General features: G+C 42.3%; 2 pseudogenes; both read right to left on the reverse strand.

The window, feature by feature from the left end:
• Nucleotides 1–3,440: 3,440 nt before the first annotated feature.
• Nucleotides 3,441–3,707, reverse strand: LOC142443363 (ATP synthase F(0) complex subunit f, mitochondrial pseudogene; annotated as a pseudogene).
• Nucleotides 3,708–12,702: 8,995 nt separating this feature from the next.
• Nucleotides 12,703–13,436, reverse strand: LOC142443364 (geranylgeranyl pyrophosphate synthase pseudogene; annotated as a pseudogene).
• Nucleotides 13,437–13,910: the final 474 nt, after the last annotated feature.

A 13,910-nucleotide genomic window follows, 5' to 3' on the forward strand; every position in this document is an offset into this window, starting at 1 on the left:
GGCATGATATCATTTTCCCAGGATGGATCTCTCCTGATAACATATTCAAAGTACATGAGACAACATGTCACCATCCTCACTTCTCAGGAGCATTAGCATGTGTGGTCAATGCTATTGTTAGTCTTGTTAATTCCTGTAAAAATCTCCTTGAAACAATGGATGAATATATGAATTGTGATAAGAGATGTAAGGGCCCCCACTAAAACATTTAATAAAAAAATGAAATAAATAGAATTACATGAGACACTTCTAGCCTAATTGTAAGACTTTTAAAGCTGCAGATTCTGGGAATTATGAATAAATACTATTTTATTGTATTGTTATTTAAGTTCAAGTTATTTGGGAACCAAGTCAGACAACATGTTAAATGTTGCCTGACTTAGTTCCTAATATTTTAAACAAACTTTTTCATGTAACTCCATTATCAATATTTGTCTACAGTTTTCTTGAAGTAACATTATCTGACACTGGTGTCAGAATATTACTGGTTTCATAGAATGTGTTGTTAAGTGTTCTCTCTCAACCATTGTTATGTTTGTACCCAATTAACTTGAACTTAACTAACAATACAGTAAAATACCAAGTTGTTATAACAAGGTGTTCTTGTGTTGAGGGAGGGCTGGAGCAGATGCCCAAAGTTCATCCACTTCCTCAATGTATGACTATAAAAATACACACATAGGCCAATACTTCTATTTTATGAATTAATGTAGTTATGTATGTATGACAATATGTTTAGACCTCCATCCATACCGTTCTTCCCAGATCTTTTCTCTATTTTGTTTTACATCCCCCCTACAATAACACTCACCCCTTTTCTGCCTCTTAGTAATGCCTCTCAGCTAAATTGCTATTGCTCCAACACCCCCAGGATCTCTAAGTCTTCCTCATTTTTGATTTAATTCCCTAGTTCTTCCCCTATCTATGAAATTGTCTGATCACCGCTCCCTCCCACAAGACCCTCCAGAACCATTGGTCCAGTTGCTTCCCATGCCTATATGGACAGGCAAAACAATAAGAGCTGAGACAAAACAAATAGATAGAATTAAAACTGGGGGAAACTAGCACCCCCCTAAAAACATATATAAGCATACATAATCCCAGGTTTGTCTGCTGACATTTATGACTATCTTCCCACGGGTCCTGGGGTTCCAGGAACTGCCCCTCCTGGCCTGAAGTCTATTTTTGCTGCTCCTCAGGGGTTTTATGGCTTGGCTTGGTTCCCGCTGCTGACCTGTTCTGTTCCCTTATTGGTTCACCCCACTGTGGAGGGAGGTGGGGGTCAGACCAGGCTCGCTCCACACCATGTATCCCCAGTATGGTCCTCTGACGATGTACTCTCCAGCAAGGGGATATCATGCCTCAAGCTGATGTTGGTCTTACAGTCTTCTCTTTGTGTCCGGGCATTCGTTGTTAATCCCATTCATTCTAATATCTCCAAAAAAAACCACACATAATTAAAAAGACATAATTGAGCTAAAACCCTGTATAAGTAATTGATTTGCTTTCATTGGTAATTATGCCCTGCGATGATGTTGTAGTTCCCTATTAGTATACATAAATTACAAACGTGAAAAAATTTAAGCAGTCCACACTGAAAGGAGAGAGAAAGAGAGATAGGTGAGAGAGAAAGAGAGAGAGAGAGAGAGAGAGAGAGAGAGAGAGAGAGAGAGAGAGAGAGAGAGAGAGAGGGAGAGAGAGATTATAAAATTAAAAGGTGGTTCTGGTTGAACAATGCACACTGAAGTTTGACAAGATTTCATTTACTGATGAAAAAACCTTGTTTGATAAATGAGATTAACAGGAAAAAAGTGTCATCAAGTATTACATTTTATAATGCAAGAAACACGCAGATCATGATGCTAAGCTCTGGATTTTGGATGAGCCCTTATTTTATGGTAAATATTATACATGGTCTCCTACATCACTTGGCTTTCGAATTCTCTCTGCATAACATTTTAGATTCTTGTTTGCTAATATATTCATGTGTTTGCCTGTGTACATGTGTGTCAGTGTGTACAAGGTGTTCCTAGAACTGCCAAGTGTTCCTGAGAACACCTCCCACAGCAACTTCACCCAATCCACCCCGGGTTTATTCTGCCTTCATCTGGACCAGTGGTTCTCATTCTGTGGGTCGCGACCCCTTTAGGGGTTGAATGACCCTTTCACATGGTTCTCCTGATGCATAACAGTAGCAAAATGATAGTTATGAAGTACCAATGAAAATAATTTTATGTTTGGACGTCGCCACAACATGAGAAACTGTATTAAAGGGGCATGGCCTTAGGAAAGTTGAGAATCCCTGATTTTCTGGACTCACCAAAGGATGGATAATCCAATAATGAAGGCTCCTGGAGTATAAATTACGTCGATTTAATAATGATGCTGAAGTACTACAGGTGATTATCCTTTAATCAGTCTCTTGCCTTCCCTCCTTTATTTCCCAGCTCCTGCTCAGGATCCAGGTGACCCTGGACACAGATAATTCAAGGTGCTGAAATTGGGGCAGTTGTGGATTTCAGATCAGAGTGGATCATCCTTGCTTGGATGTTTTGTGCTTCCTGGAAGGTAAAAGTACCTGGGACCTGGGCATGTGGACCTATTACACGCCAGGTACCCTCAGCTAGTAGGTATGTAAGACAGGCTCAGGGAGGAACATAACTTTTGCCTCCGGAAGCCCCTGGGGTTGAGCTCAAAGATATCCAGCCTGTGCTAACACGCTGACTCTGAAACCTCCACTAATGGCTTCTTAGTTGCTGATTTGTCCACATCCGGGCCTCACTTTCATTCCAGGGTATATTTAGATAGCCACACGCCCAGGGTGCCTGGTCAGGATTTAACCAATTAAGTCAGCACGGGGTGTGCCTACTGTTGTTATCACGAGTGACTCTTTGAGGACTTACTTCTCCCTGAGTGGAGAGCCCAGTGTGCGCTGAGAGGGAGATCCTGGCACTGGACCCACAGTATGTCCCTGGGATTAACATCATTACACTTAAGGGGTGAAGCTGCAGCTCCTACTTGAAGTATGTCTTGTGAGGTTAAGTGGTTGGTTTACTGGAAACTCAAGTAGTCACAGACCCAAATATTTTAGGGTTAGAAAGGTGTACTACATCTTCCTCAGAGCCCTTAAGTCTGAGGAAAAAGTCCAATATTGTGAAAAATGGAGATCATGGTTCCAATATAAGCACTTTTAATTTGATACGACCTCCATCTCTAGTGACATGAGGGTCCCTGGGAAAGAGGGAATGGAGGGGATCAAAGGTAGAATAACCAGTCATTTATTTGTTTCATTAAACATGGTTTCACTACATCTTTTTTTTTTTCAGGCCTGCACCTTTTATTGGGCACATTCTCAAGGGCTCTTGCTGGGTGGAGGGGAGGGGGTGGTGGCAAGGCAAGTGGCCAGACCAGGAAAGCAGGCCGCCCTCACCGCGGCGTACTCAATGGTACTTCCTTAACCGCTCATGTTTGAGCTCCTTGTAGGATAGGCAGTAGCTGAAAACCACATAGGCCGCCAACACCATGGACAGGCCTGCGACGCTCCCCTTCCTCAAGTTGACATACTTGCTATAATACCGATCGTAACCTCTCCGAAAGGCGCCGACAATGCCCGTCGGGGTGAAGTCCCACATCAGCACCCAGCTGGGCAGCTCCGAGATCCTGACATCCAGGAGGCGCTTCTCCTTCAGGGTCACCGGAGACGCCATCTTTCAGTCCTGGGTGTCCGCTGCGCTGGGCCGTGCGGGCGCTGCTGTGTTGGTTTCACTACATCTTTGAGGGAGAAACCAGGATACGCTGTGACCTGCAAATTAGTGAGTGAGTACTTGAGCTCTTGGTCAACTTGGTTATTGGGTAACACATCCCAGCATATGTCTAATAGCAGAGAAGGCTCCCTAAGTGTAGGACACAGTAGAGCTGAAAAACATGAGTCCTGTGATGGATCTCAGTCATAATGCTTTTTGTCATATTTAAACATTTGTATATCCCTTCCGTTTGCCAAATTTCACGAACCATTTGTAAAAGTTAACTGTAAACAGAGGATGTGTTGGTATTTCCTAATTTTGCATGTCTACCTCTCGCAGTCTCTTACATTTAGGTAAAATCTGGGAGAGGAGACAGATCCACACACATACTTAGCAGCATGAGTTTTTTTGGTGTGTTAGGTTTGGTGCTTAGCTTAGGGTTTTAGTGTGTTAGAGACAGAGTCTGTACCTAAGATCGGAAGCTAGGTCCTGAGATTAATCAATGTTCCTGGTTCAAGAAAAAGAATCAAGGGATAGAATTGGGTTAATTGAGATGATTTGAGATTCAGATGTTGGTGGAGAGATTAAAAGTCATTACGTTTAGAAAGTTTCTGCCTAACAGATTATGTTTCGAGTTGATTAGGAGCGTATCTGTTAAGGTATAATGATGTAGAGATACAGTTTAAGGATTAGAATATTCGGGGTAGTTTCTGAATTTGAGATTTAGTGTCATAAGGTTAGGATTAAGTTGATAGACTCTGATTCAAAGAATTAGAATGAATGCATTAGGTTAGATTAGGGTGCGTGGTCATTGGATTTGTTAAGCACATGTTAACTTTGTTGTGGCATCAGGAGATGCTCAGGGTGTTAGTGGAAGTTCTGGAGTATGAGTGGCTTTTCATCTAGTTATCAGTGTGTTGGAAGGATACTCAGCACATTAACGTATAAGGGTTAATGGTTTGGGAGAAGGTGATAAGCAGTAAATGCATAGGGATTGAAGTACCGAGTTAAAATTGTGGACTGAAATGTAGCTGACAACACGTTTCAATTTATCAGCTATAAATAAAAAAGTTTTATATTTGGATGAAAAGCTCTGTTAATATCAATCAGGTCAAATTGTCCAATTATGGAGTTTCGCTCTCTAGTCTCCTTGTTGAGTTTCTTTCCCTGTGATCTCTTTCTCGGTGAGTGGTGTGTTAAAGTCACCCACTATAATTGTCGAGTCTGTGATTTCTTTCTTAATCTTTTGGAGGGTTTGGTTGATGTATTGAGCTGATCTCTCATTCAGGGAATATATGTTTACAATGGTTAGTGGTTCATTGTCTATGATTCCCTTGAGCATTATATCGTGTCCCTCCTTATCTCTTTTTATGGTTTGCACTTTGAGGTCAATTTTATCCGAGATTAGGATTGCAACCCCTACTTTTTTTGTATTGCTGTTTGCTTGGTAGGTCCTTCTCCAACCTTTAATTCTCAGCCTAATTTTGTCTTTAGCCTTGAGATGTGTCTCCTGCAGGCAGCAAATTGATGGGTTGTGTTTTCGAAGCCATTCTGTTAGTCTCAGTCTTTTAATGCCTGAGTTCAGGCCATTGATATTCAGGGTTATTATCTCCATGTGCAGACTCTGATGTCATTTTACACCTTTTGTGTTGGGAGTTTTCCTACTTTCCTTTCTCATTAGTGTGTGTTTTGTGTGTGTATAATTCTTGACTTCTTTCTATCCTTAAGCCATTGCTATGTTGGGGTCTGTTTTCTCTTTGTTGTGCTCTGGGTGAGGTTGTTCTATGTGTTGGTCTCTTATTTGTGCTTGGTGAGTGTTGTTCTTCTGCCCATACTGAGTCGGTGAGAATCTTTTGTAAGGCTGGGTTTGTTGTAATGTATTTTTTGAGTTTTTCCTTGTCTGGGAAGACTTTTACTTCTCCATCGATCTTGATCGATAATTTGGCTGGGTAGAGTATTCTTGGATTTGTGTTGTTTTCCTTCAATTTTTGGAATATGCTACTCCACTCTCCTTTTTTTCATAGTTTCTGCTGATAGGTCTGAGCATATCCTTATGTGGTGACCTTTATATGTGATTGCTTGTTTTTCCCTAGCTGCTCTCATGACTTTCCCCTTTCCCTCAAAGTTGGATAGTTTCACTATTATGTGCCTTGGTGATTTCTTCTTGGGGTCCTGTCATGCTGGTGTTCTTTCAGCCTCCTGGATGGTGGCCTGGTTTTCATTCATTAGGCTGGGGAAGTTTTCCTCCAAGAATTCTCTTGCCATTGTTGCAGATGACTTTTCTGTTGTGTCTTCCTCTGGTAGGCCAATAATTCTAATGTTGTTCTGCTTCATAGCATCAGACATAGCTCTTAGGTTTTCTTCAGCTTATCTAATGCTCTTATTAGAATTTTGTTCACGTTTATTAAAGTCTGCTTGGCTGTCCTCCAAGACACTGATGCAGTTCTCTGATTCCTCCAATCGATTCTCAAGGAACATGATTTTGCTATTGTTTTTCATTATTTCCTCCCTAAGCTCCTGTATTTGCCTTCGGTGTATGGCTTTTATCTCCTCTATCATTTCATCCTTTTTCTGTATTGTTTCCCTCATATCCTGCATGGTTCCAAGCAGCATTCTGAGAGTTTCTTTGTATGGCATCTCAATATCTGCTTCTTCTATGTATGTTGCTATGTTCAGGACATCTTCTGCCTTTGTCTTTTGTTTCTCCTGTGTTTTCGTTGAGGTTGTTGGGGCTGATGGTTGTTTGCATTGAGTTGTTTAGAGCGACCAGGTGCCATTTTCTAGTCTCTCTCTGAAAGACTTATAGGAATACTTCTTTGAACTGCCTACAGCTGATTTTGCTATGGGATTAACCTACCACTTTATCTTCCTGTGGCTTCCCTATCAGAGAAGTGCCCCAGGTGGCAGGTCAGCTGCCTGCCCCAGTGTTGCAGAGGCTGGGCTGAAGTTCCTGCTATTTGTTTGAATGTTGATATGTGTTGCCTGAGCTGCCAATGTTTCCAGGTACACCGGAAGGACCTCCCTGGTGAGAAGTCCGAGGAGTATCCCCGGGACAGCAAGCAGGCCTTTCCCTAGCCTTGGGCTATCTATGCAGGGTGGAGCTCACCTATCTGGGTGTGGCCCAGGCGCAAATGCCCTAGGGCAATGGGAGTGCCTGTAAGTCCACAATGGAGTGTGAGGGAGCAGGGAAGGAATAGGAGGGGGAGAAAAATTAAGAAGTGAGATTAGACTAAGCAAGGGTATAGGGAAGTGAGGGAAGCAAAAGCAACTATGTTGCTGAGTCCCACTGCCTGCCTGTGGAGCTGCACAGGCTTACTCCCTGCCCCAAGCCCCAGCAGCAGTCCGCAGCTGAGCCCCAAGAAGAGTCACAAGAAAGCTGTTGAGCAGCCTCTGAGAAGTGGGGGGACAGAGAGCAGAGTTGTTAACAGACCCCGCAGTGTACCTGAACCCTGTTCCCTGCCTGTGGATGTGTGGGGGTTTGGGTTTAGTCCCTGCTCAGACAACACGGTGTGGCAAGCTGTGGCCGTGCTGTGAAAAAGGCCCTATGCAGCCCTCCAAAGCTGTGTGGGAAAAGAGAGCAGAGATGCAAACAGAAGCAACAATGTATCAGAAACGGATCCCTGCCAGTGGAGCCGCAAGGGTCCTGTCCCTGCCCTGAAGCAGGTAGGTGAAAACTGTGGCTGTGCTGAGACCAAGCCCTGCTACAGGCTCCAAATGGTCCCAGTTCCGGCAGATACAGCAGCTGGGATAGTGTCGAGCCCCAGCTGGCTTCCACTGACGTAAGCCAAAAGCCCCCAGCCCCTCAAAACCCCGTGGATCTGTGCCTACTTAACTTTATGATGGGCCTCCTGCGATCCAGTGGCATTGAATTTCCCTCTAAGCAACTCTCCTGGGCTGGATTCTGCCGAGTCCCTCTGGTATGTGTGAGAAATATTGATTTTTATAAGAATGATCATGTCATATTTCTCATAGTGTGTGGCCGATTTGTTAGAACCATTCTCCTTCCAGATAGCAATCAAATGCTTAATACCACCAGCTTTATGTTTCTGTGTCGACATATGCATAGTATACAAACATACATTTATATTCATCTACATTAGCATGAGATGGGCATCAAAGGTTTCTGGGAAAATTCCACTTCTTCATGTTTTATTGATGTACCTATTCTATCTCAAAATTCACTTTGATTGAGTAGATTATAACTCAGGTCAAACCTTTAGGTCCATGTAAAAAAATCACCTGTATTTTTCTGAGACAATAACTCTTTAGAGAAGTAGAACACTTTAAGTTTCTCCCTTGGGATACATGGTGATTTAGAACTGATGACCTTGTAGTTGTCAAGCAGTATTCAAAGAGAAATTGGCAATTAAATTAATCCTTGAAGTTTTACAACAGTAACAAATATAGATTATGATTAGAATATCAAGTTAGAAAGATATAGGGCAAAAGCCAGATATAACACTAAAGATGAAAAGAGGACTACTTTCCCCTTCACCACTACACCAGGTGAGTAGGTTTGGGCTGCAAATCATGGTGCTGTTGAAATGAACAAAATTGATCTCCGTATTTAAGATGAGGCGATCTAGGTTTATAGAGATTAACATCCTCAAGAAATCCTATGTAGAACTCCACTCTGTAATTCTTTGTCACTATAGTTTCAAATGGACTAAAGAGCAGGGTTTGAGTATGTGTAGACTGTGTGTTCATTGTGCACAATTAGTTATATATATCACATATAACAACTCATCTTTATATATTTATAACACTTATTACATATAACAACATAAGTCTATATGTGTATGTAAATATAGGGTATTAAAGATGATAAGGCAATTTTGGCTAGGAGGGCTTATCTATAACTATTTTTTAACATTTTATTAGGGACTCATACAACTCTTATCACAATCCATACATATACATACATCAATTGTATAAAGTACACCTGTACATTCTTTGCCCTAATCATTTTCAAAGCATTTGCTCTCCACTTAAGCCCTTTGCATCAAGTCCTCATTTTTCCCCTTCCTCCCTGCTCCCCCCCCTCATGAGCCCTTGATAATTTATAAATTATTATTTTGTCATATCTTGCCCTATCCGTCGTCTCCCTTCACCCCCTTTTCTGTTGTCCATCACAGAGGGAGGAGGTCACATGTAGATCCTTGTAATTGGTTCCCCCTTTCCAACCAACTCTCCCTCTACCCTCCCAGTATCGGCCCTCACACCCCTGCTCCTGAAGGTTTCATTCACCCTGGATTCCCTGTGCCTCCTGCTCCTATATGCACCAGTGTACAACCTCTTCTCTATCCAGACTTGCAAGGTAGAATTCGGATCATGATACTGGGGGGAGGAAGTGTTTAGGAACTGGAGGAAAGCTGTATTCTTCATCGGTGCTACATCACACCCTGACTGATTAATCTCTTCCTCTACACCCCTCTGCAAGGGGATCTCCAGTGGCCAACAAATGGGCTTTAGGTCTCCACTCTGTACTTCACCCTTCATTCCCTATGGTAAGATTTTTTTTAATGATGATGCCTTATACCTGATCCCTTTGACACCTTGTGATCGCACAGGCTGGTGTGCTTCTTTCATGTGGCCTTTGTTGTTTCTGAGCTAGATGGCCGCTTGTTCACTTTCAAGTGTTTAAGACCCCAGACACTATCTCTTTGAAGAGCCGGTCACCATCAGCTTTCTTTGCCACATTTGCTTATGCACCCCTTGGTCCTCGGCGATCGTATCATGGAGCTGTGCAGCCAATGATATGAATTTTTGTTCTTTGATGCCTGACAACTGATCCCTTTAGGACCATGTGATCACACAGGCTGGCGTGTTCTTCCATGTGTGCTTTGTTGCTTCTGAGCTAGATGGCCGCTTGTTTATCTTCAAGCCTTTAAGACCCCAGACACTATCGTTTTTGATAGCCGGGTACCATCAGCTTTCTTCACCACATTTACTTGTTCACCCGCTTTGGCTTCAGCAGTTGTGTCGGGAGGGTGAGCATCATAGAATGCCAATTTAGTAGAAGAAAGTATTCATGCATTGAAGGAGTGCTTGAGTAGAGGCCCAGGGTCCTTCCAGCACCTTAATACTAAACCTATAAATATAGACACAGATCTATTTCCACATCCTCATATATATTTGCATGCACATGTCTTTGTCTAGACCTCTATAAATGCCCTTTGCCTCCTAGATATTTTCTCTATTTCCCTTGACTTTCCTCCTGCCCCACTATCATGCTCCGTCCCCACCTGGGTTACAACTATACCTCTTTTTTATGTTACCTTACCCTTGATCATTCCCTACCAGGCCTGTCACTCCCCCCTCACCACCAATTTGGATCTCATGTTTTTCCCTTGTCCCTGGGTTTGTTAACACCACTTCCTTACCCCCCACCTCCGCTTCTCCCAAGTCCCCCCGGAACTGTTGGTCCCGTTATTTTTCCTTCAGACAGTTCATCCAGCCTATCTTTTTATGTGTAACTATTAAAGAAGGATCTCACCCAAACATTTATTCGCTAGAGTCACTGGCAGTTTCTGAATTGCCACCTTTTATGCTGTGAGCTGAGTGCTTAAACATCTGTATATAAGACAGAGTTTAAAAAGACTCCCCAATGGCACAGTGGGTAAAACACTTGGCTTCCACCCAAAAAGTTGGCAGTTCAAGCCCACCAGCTGCTCTTGGTGAGAAAGACAGTTTAATATCAAGGGTAAGTGTACATCAAGAAAGCATCCCAACATGCTTAGAGTCAGGTTTGGATGCATTTGAATTGTGGCTACTTTCCTGCTACCCTAACCACCATAAAGGGAAGAGAAGGAAATTTATTTTGTTTACTCTCTACGTCATAATGGAATGCTCTGCAATAAAACAAGTATTATCTTAAATCTGTACTCCCGGGAGAACTTATTCACCTTAACACAAAAAGTCTTTAAATTATTTTAAATGTTCCAGGCTAACCTTTATAGAGATTAAATGCCATTCAAGACATATACTCCAGCGAAGTTAAGACCTTGCTTTTGTACTTCTTCTTTTTTTTAATCATTTTATTGGGGGTTCATACAACTCTTATCACAATCCATACATACATCCATTGTGTCAAGCATATTGGTACATTTGTTGCCATCATCATTCTTAAAACGGTTGGTTTCTGCTTGAGCCCTTGTTATCAGCTCCTCATTTTCCCTCTCCCTCCCCACTATCATGAATCCTTGATAATTTGTAAATTATTATTATTTTGTCATATCTTACACTGTCCAATGTCTCCTTTCACCCACTTTTCTGTTGTCCATCCCCATGGGAAGTGATTATATATAGATCCTTGTAATCAGTTCCTCACTTTCCACTCCACCCTCCCCCCAAACTCCAGGTATCGCCACTCTCAGCACTGGTCCTGAAGGGATCATCTGTCCTGGATTCCCTATGTTTCCAGTTCCTATCTGGACCAGTGTACATCCTCTCGTCAAGCCAGAATTGTAAGGCAGAATTGGGATCATGACAGTGCATGGGGCGGGGAGAGGAAGCATTTAGTAACTAGAGGAAAGTCGTATGTTTTATCATTGCTACATTGCACCCTGACTGTCTTGTGTCCTCCCCGAATCCTTCTGTAAGGGGATGTCCAGTTGCCTACAGATGGGTCTTGGGTCCCCAATCTGAATAGGATTTTTAATAAGAATAATAGGATTTGTTGTTCTTTGATGTCTGGTACCTGATCCCTTTGACACATTGTGATCACACAGGCTGTTGTGCTTCTTCCACGTGGCCTCTGTTGCTTCTGAGCTAGATGGCCACTTGTTTACCTTCAAGCTTTAAAGACTCCAGATGCTGTATCTTTTGATAACAGGGATCCATCAGCTTTCTTCATCACATTTGCTTATGCACCTGCTTTGTCTTCAGCGATCAAGTCAGGAAGGTGAACATCATGAAATGCCAGTAGTATAGAACAAAATATTCTTGCATTGAGGGAATACTTGAGTGGAGGTTCAATGCCCATCTGCTACCTTAATTTTAACCTATAAATATATGCACATAGATCTGTTTCCCCATTCTCATAAATATATTTACATATGTACATGAACTCTATAACTGCCCATTTGCTTCCTAGTTCTTTCATCTATTTCCTTTTTTCATTTCTCGTGTCCTACTATCATGCTCAGCCTTCATTTGCGTTTCAGTAATTCCTCTCGGTTACATTACCCTTGATCACACTCTACCAGGCCTCCTACACCTTCCTCACCACCGATTTGGATCCCTTGTTTTTCCCTTGTTCCTGGGTTTGTTAACACCATTTCCTTTTCACCCCCTCCCCCTCTCCCAAGTCCTCCCAGAATTGACAGTCCTGTTGTTTTCTTCTCCAGATTGTTCATCTAGCCTATCTTATTTAGACAGACCTGCGGAGATAATAACAGCCACAAAAACAACACAGAGGAAAACAAAGCAACAAAAGAAAACAAAACAACAACAATGAAAACAATTACCACAAAAAAAGCCTATCTATGTTCAAGGACTGTTTGTTGCCCTTTAGGAGTGTTTTCTGGTCAAGTCTGATAGGGTGCTATGCCCTAGCACCAAAGTCTAATTTTGGTATTCCCTCCAGACTTTGTTGCTCTGGCCCCCTTGCTGGTCTGTTGCATACCCTTAGTGTTTTGCCTCGGTGTGGTGGAGTCAGATAGGGCCGAATTCTAACACTGTGCCTCCAGTGTTGTCTCCTGTAGAGCTATGTGTCAGTAAGGGATGCTATATCAAATAGTGGGTCCTGCCATAGGGTCCTCTCTGTGGATTGGTTGCTGTGAGTGGGGATATTGTCCTCAAGGCTTGCTGGGCCAGGGTGTGTTCCACTATCTTTTCCTAGTCCCTTCTTTCAGAGTATTCTGAATCTATTCAAAAGAACCTACATTTTGTTGCACTGAGTAAGGTGCTGTGGCTGGCACCCGAGGGTGGAGAATTGTATGAAGTAGGGCAGGGAGGTTCAGTATTTCTTAACATCTATGTTTTTGATTCTCTGATGCAAAATGTTCTGTACCTGGGTGCTTCCAGACCTTGACTAAATAGCATGAATTGTAGGAAACGAGAGTTTCCTTTCAGTTAGATCTTCAAAAAGCTTTTGTTTTCACTATAGTTTTGGGAGTGTGCATTAGCATAATCATCCCTAATTTGGAAAAAGAGCCCGCGTATATTACATAGAGGCTTTACGTCTTCTTTGTAATCAGAGAACAATTGCAAGAGTCCTCCCGTTAAAGGGCCCACTGGTCCTTTGTGGGACCATGGCTTTATATTCCTCTTCAGTGGGACAAGAGCAATTGTCCCTCCAAGGGTAATTGTCTAGGTCTTGTTCCTGATGGAGTTCTAAAAGACGGTGGGTAAAAAGTTTCCCTGTTTTCCTGTATCTGAGTGATCAAGGGTCAAGACTTTCCCCAAAGAAATAACATATACATAAACAGCAAGTGTGACAAAAGGAATATTATTGATACTGTGAGCCACTGTCAAGCCAGGTCTAAGTTCTCAGTTGTCTTTGTTATCATCAGTGAGCAAACTGGCTTTATGAGACACTTTGGTCACTTCACTAATAACCTGTAGTTTGTCTTCTGGAACTTTCAGTCAATGATTAAAAGCTTCAGAAAGCTTGATTTTTACTTGTTTACCTGGTAACTGAAGTAAGTTGGGTTCTAGAAGACTTCTTTGGATTCTTTCTTGAGCAGTCATCACTGTTTTATAATTTCAGAGCAGATGGTTTAAAGTGGCTATCATGGCTTGCTCGGTACGGGTCTGGAAGCGGCTGTGCTCAGGATTAAGTTCCCACTTCACAGCTTAGACCACAGTTCCCTCTGACCCCGATTTGACTCCCTGCCCTACTTCATACAATTCTCCACGCTCAGGTGCCAGCCACACCACCTTACTCAGTGCAAGAAAATACATCATCCAGTCCCCAATGTAATTGTTCTTAATAAGTTACTTTATTTAAAACATATTTCTTATTGCAGTTGGTGTTTACTAATAATTCATTTATTTGGAAGGACGGGATCAAAATTATCCTACTTTGGAAATATATTAATATCCAAATACATTTTCCACACTTTGTAACACAGAAAGCTGGGTTCCTGGATGCTGTCATTAGGAAAATATGTTTGAAATTCTTTACATTTTCAGGGCAAGTAAAATCTTCAATGCGGCTCTTCC

The sequence above is a fragment of the Tenrec ecaudatus genome, chromosome 3, assembly GCF_050624435.1.
Source record: "Tenrec ecaudatus isolate mTenEca1 chromosome 3, mTenEca1.hap1, whole genome shotgun sequence".
In the NCBI taxonomy this organism is placed as follows: Eukaryota; Metazoa; Chordata; class Mammalia; order Afrosoricida; family Tenrecidae; genus Tenrec; species Tenrec ecaudatus.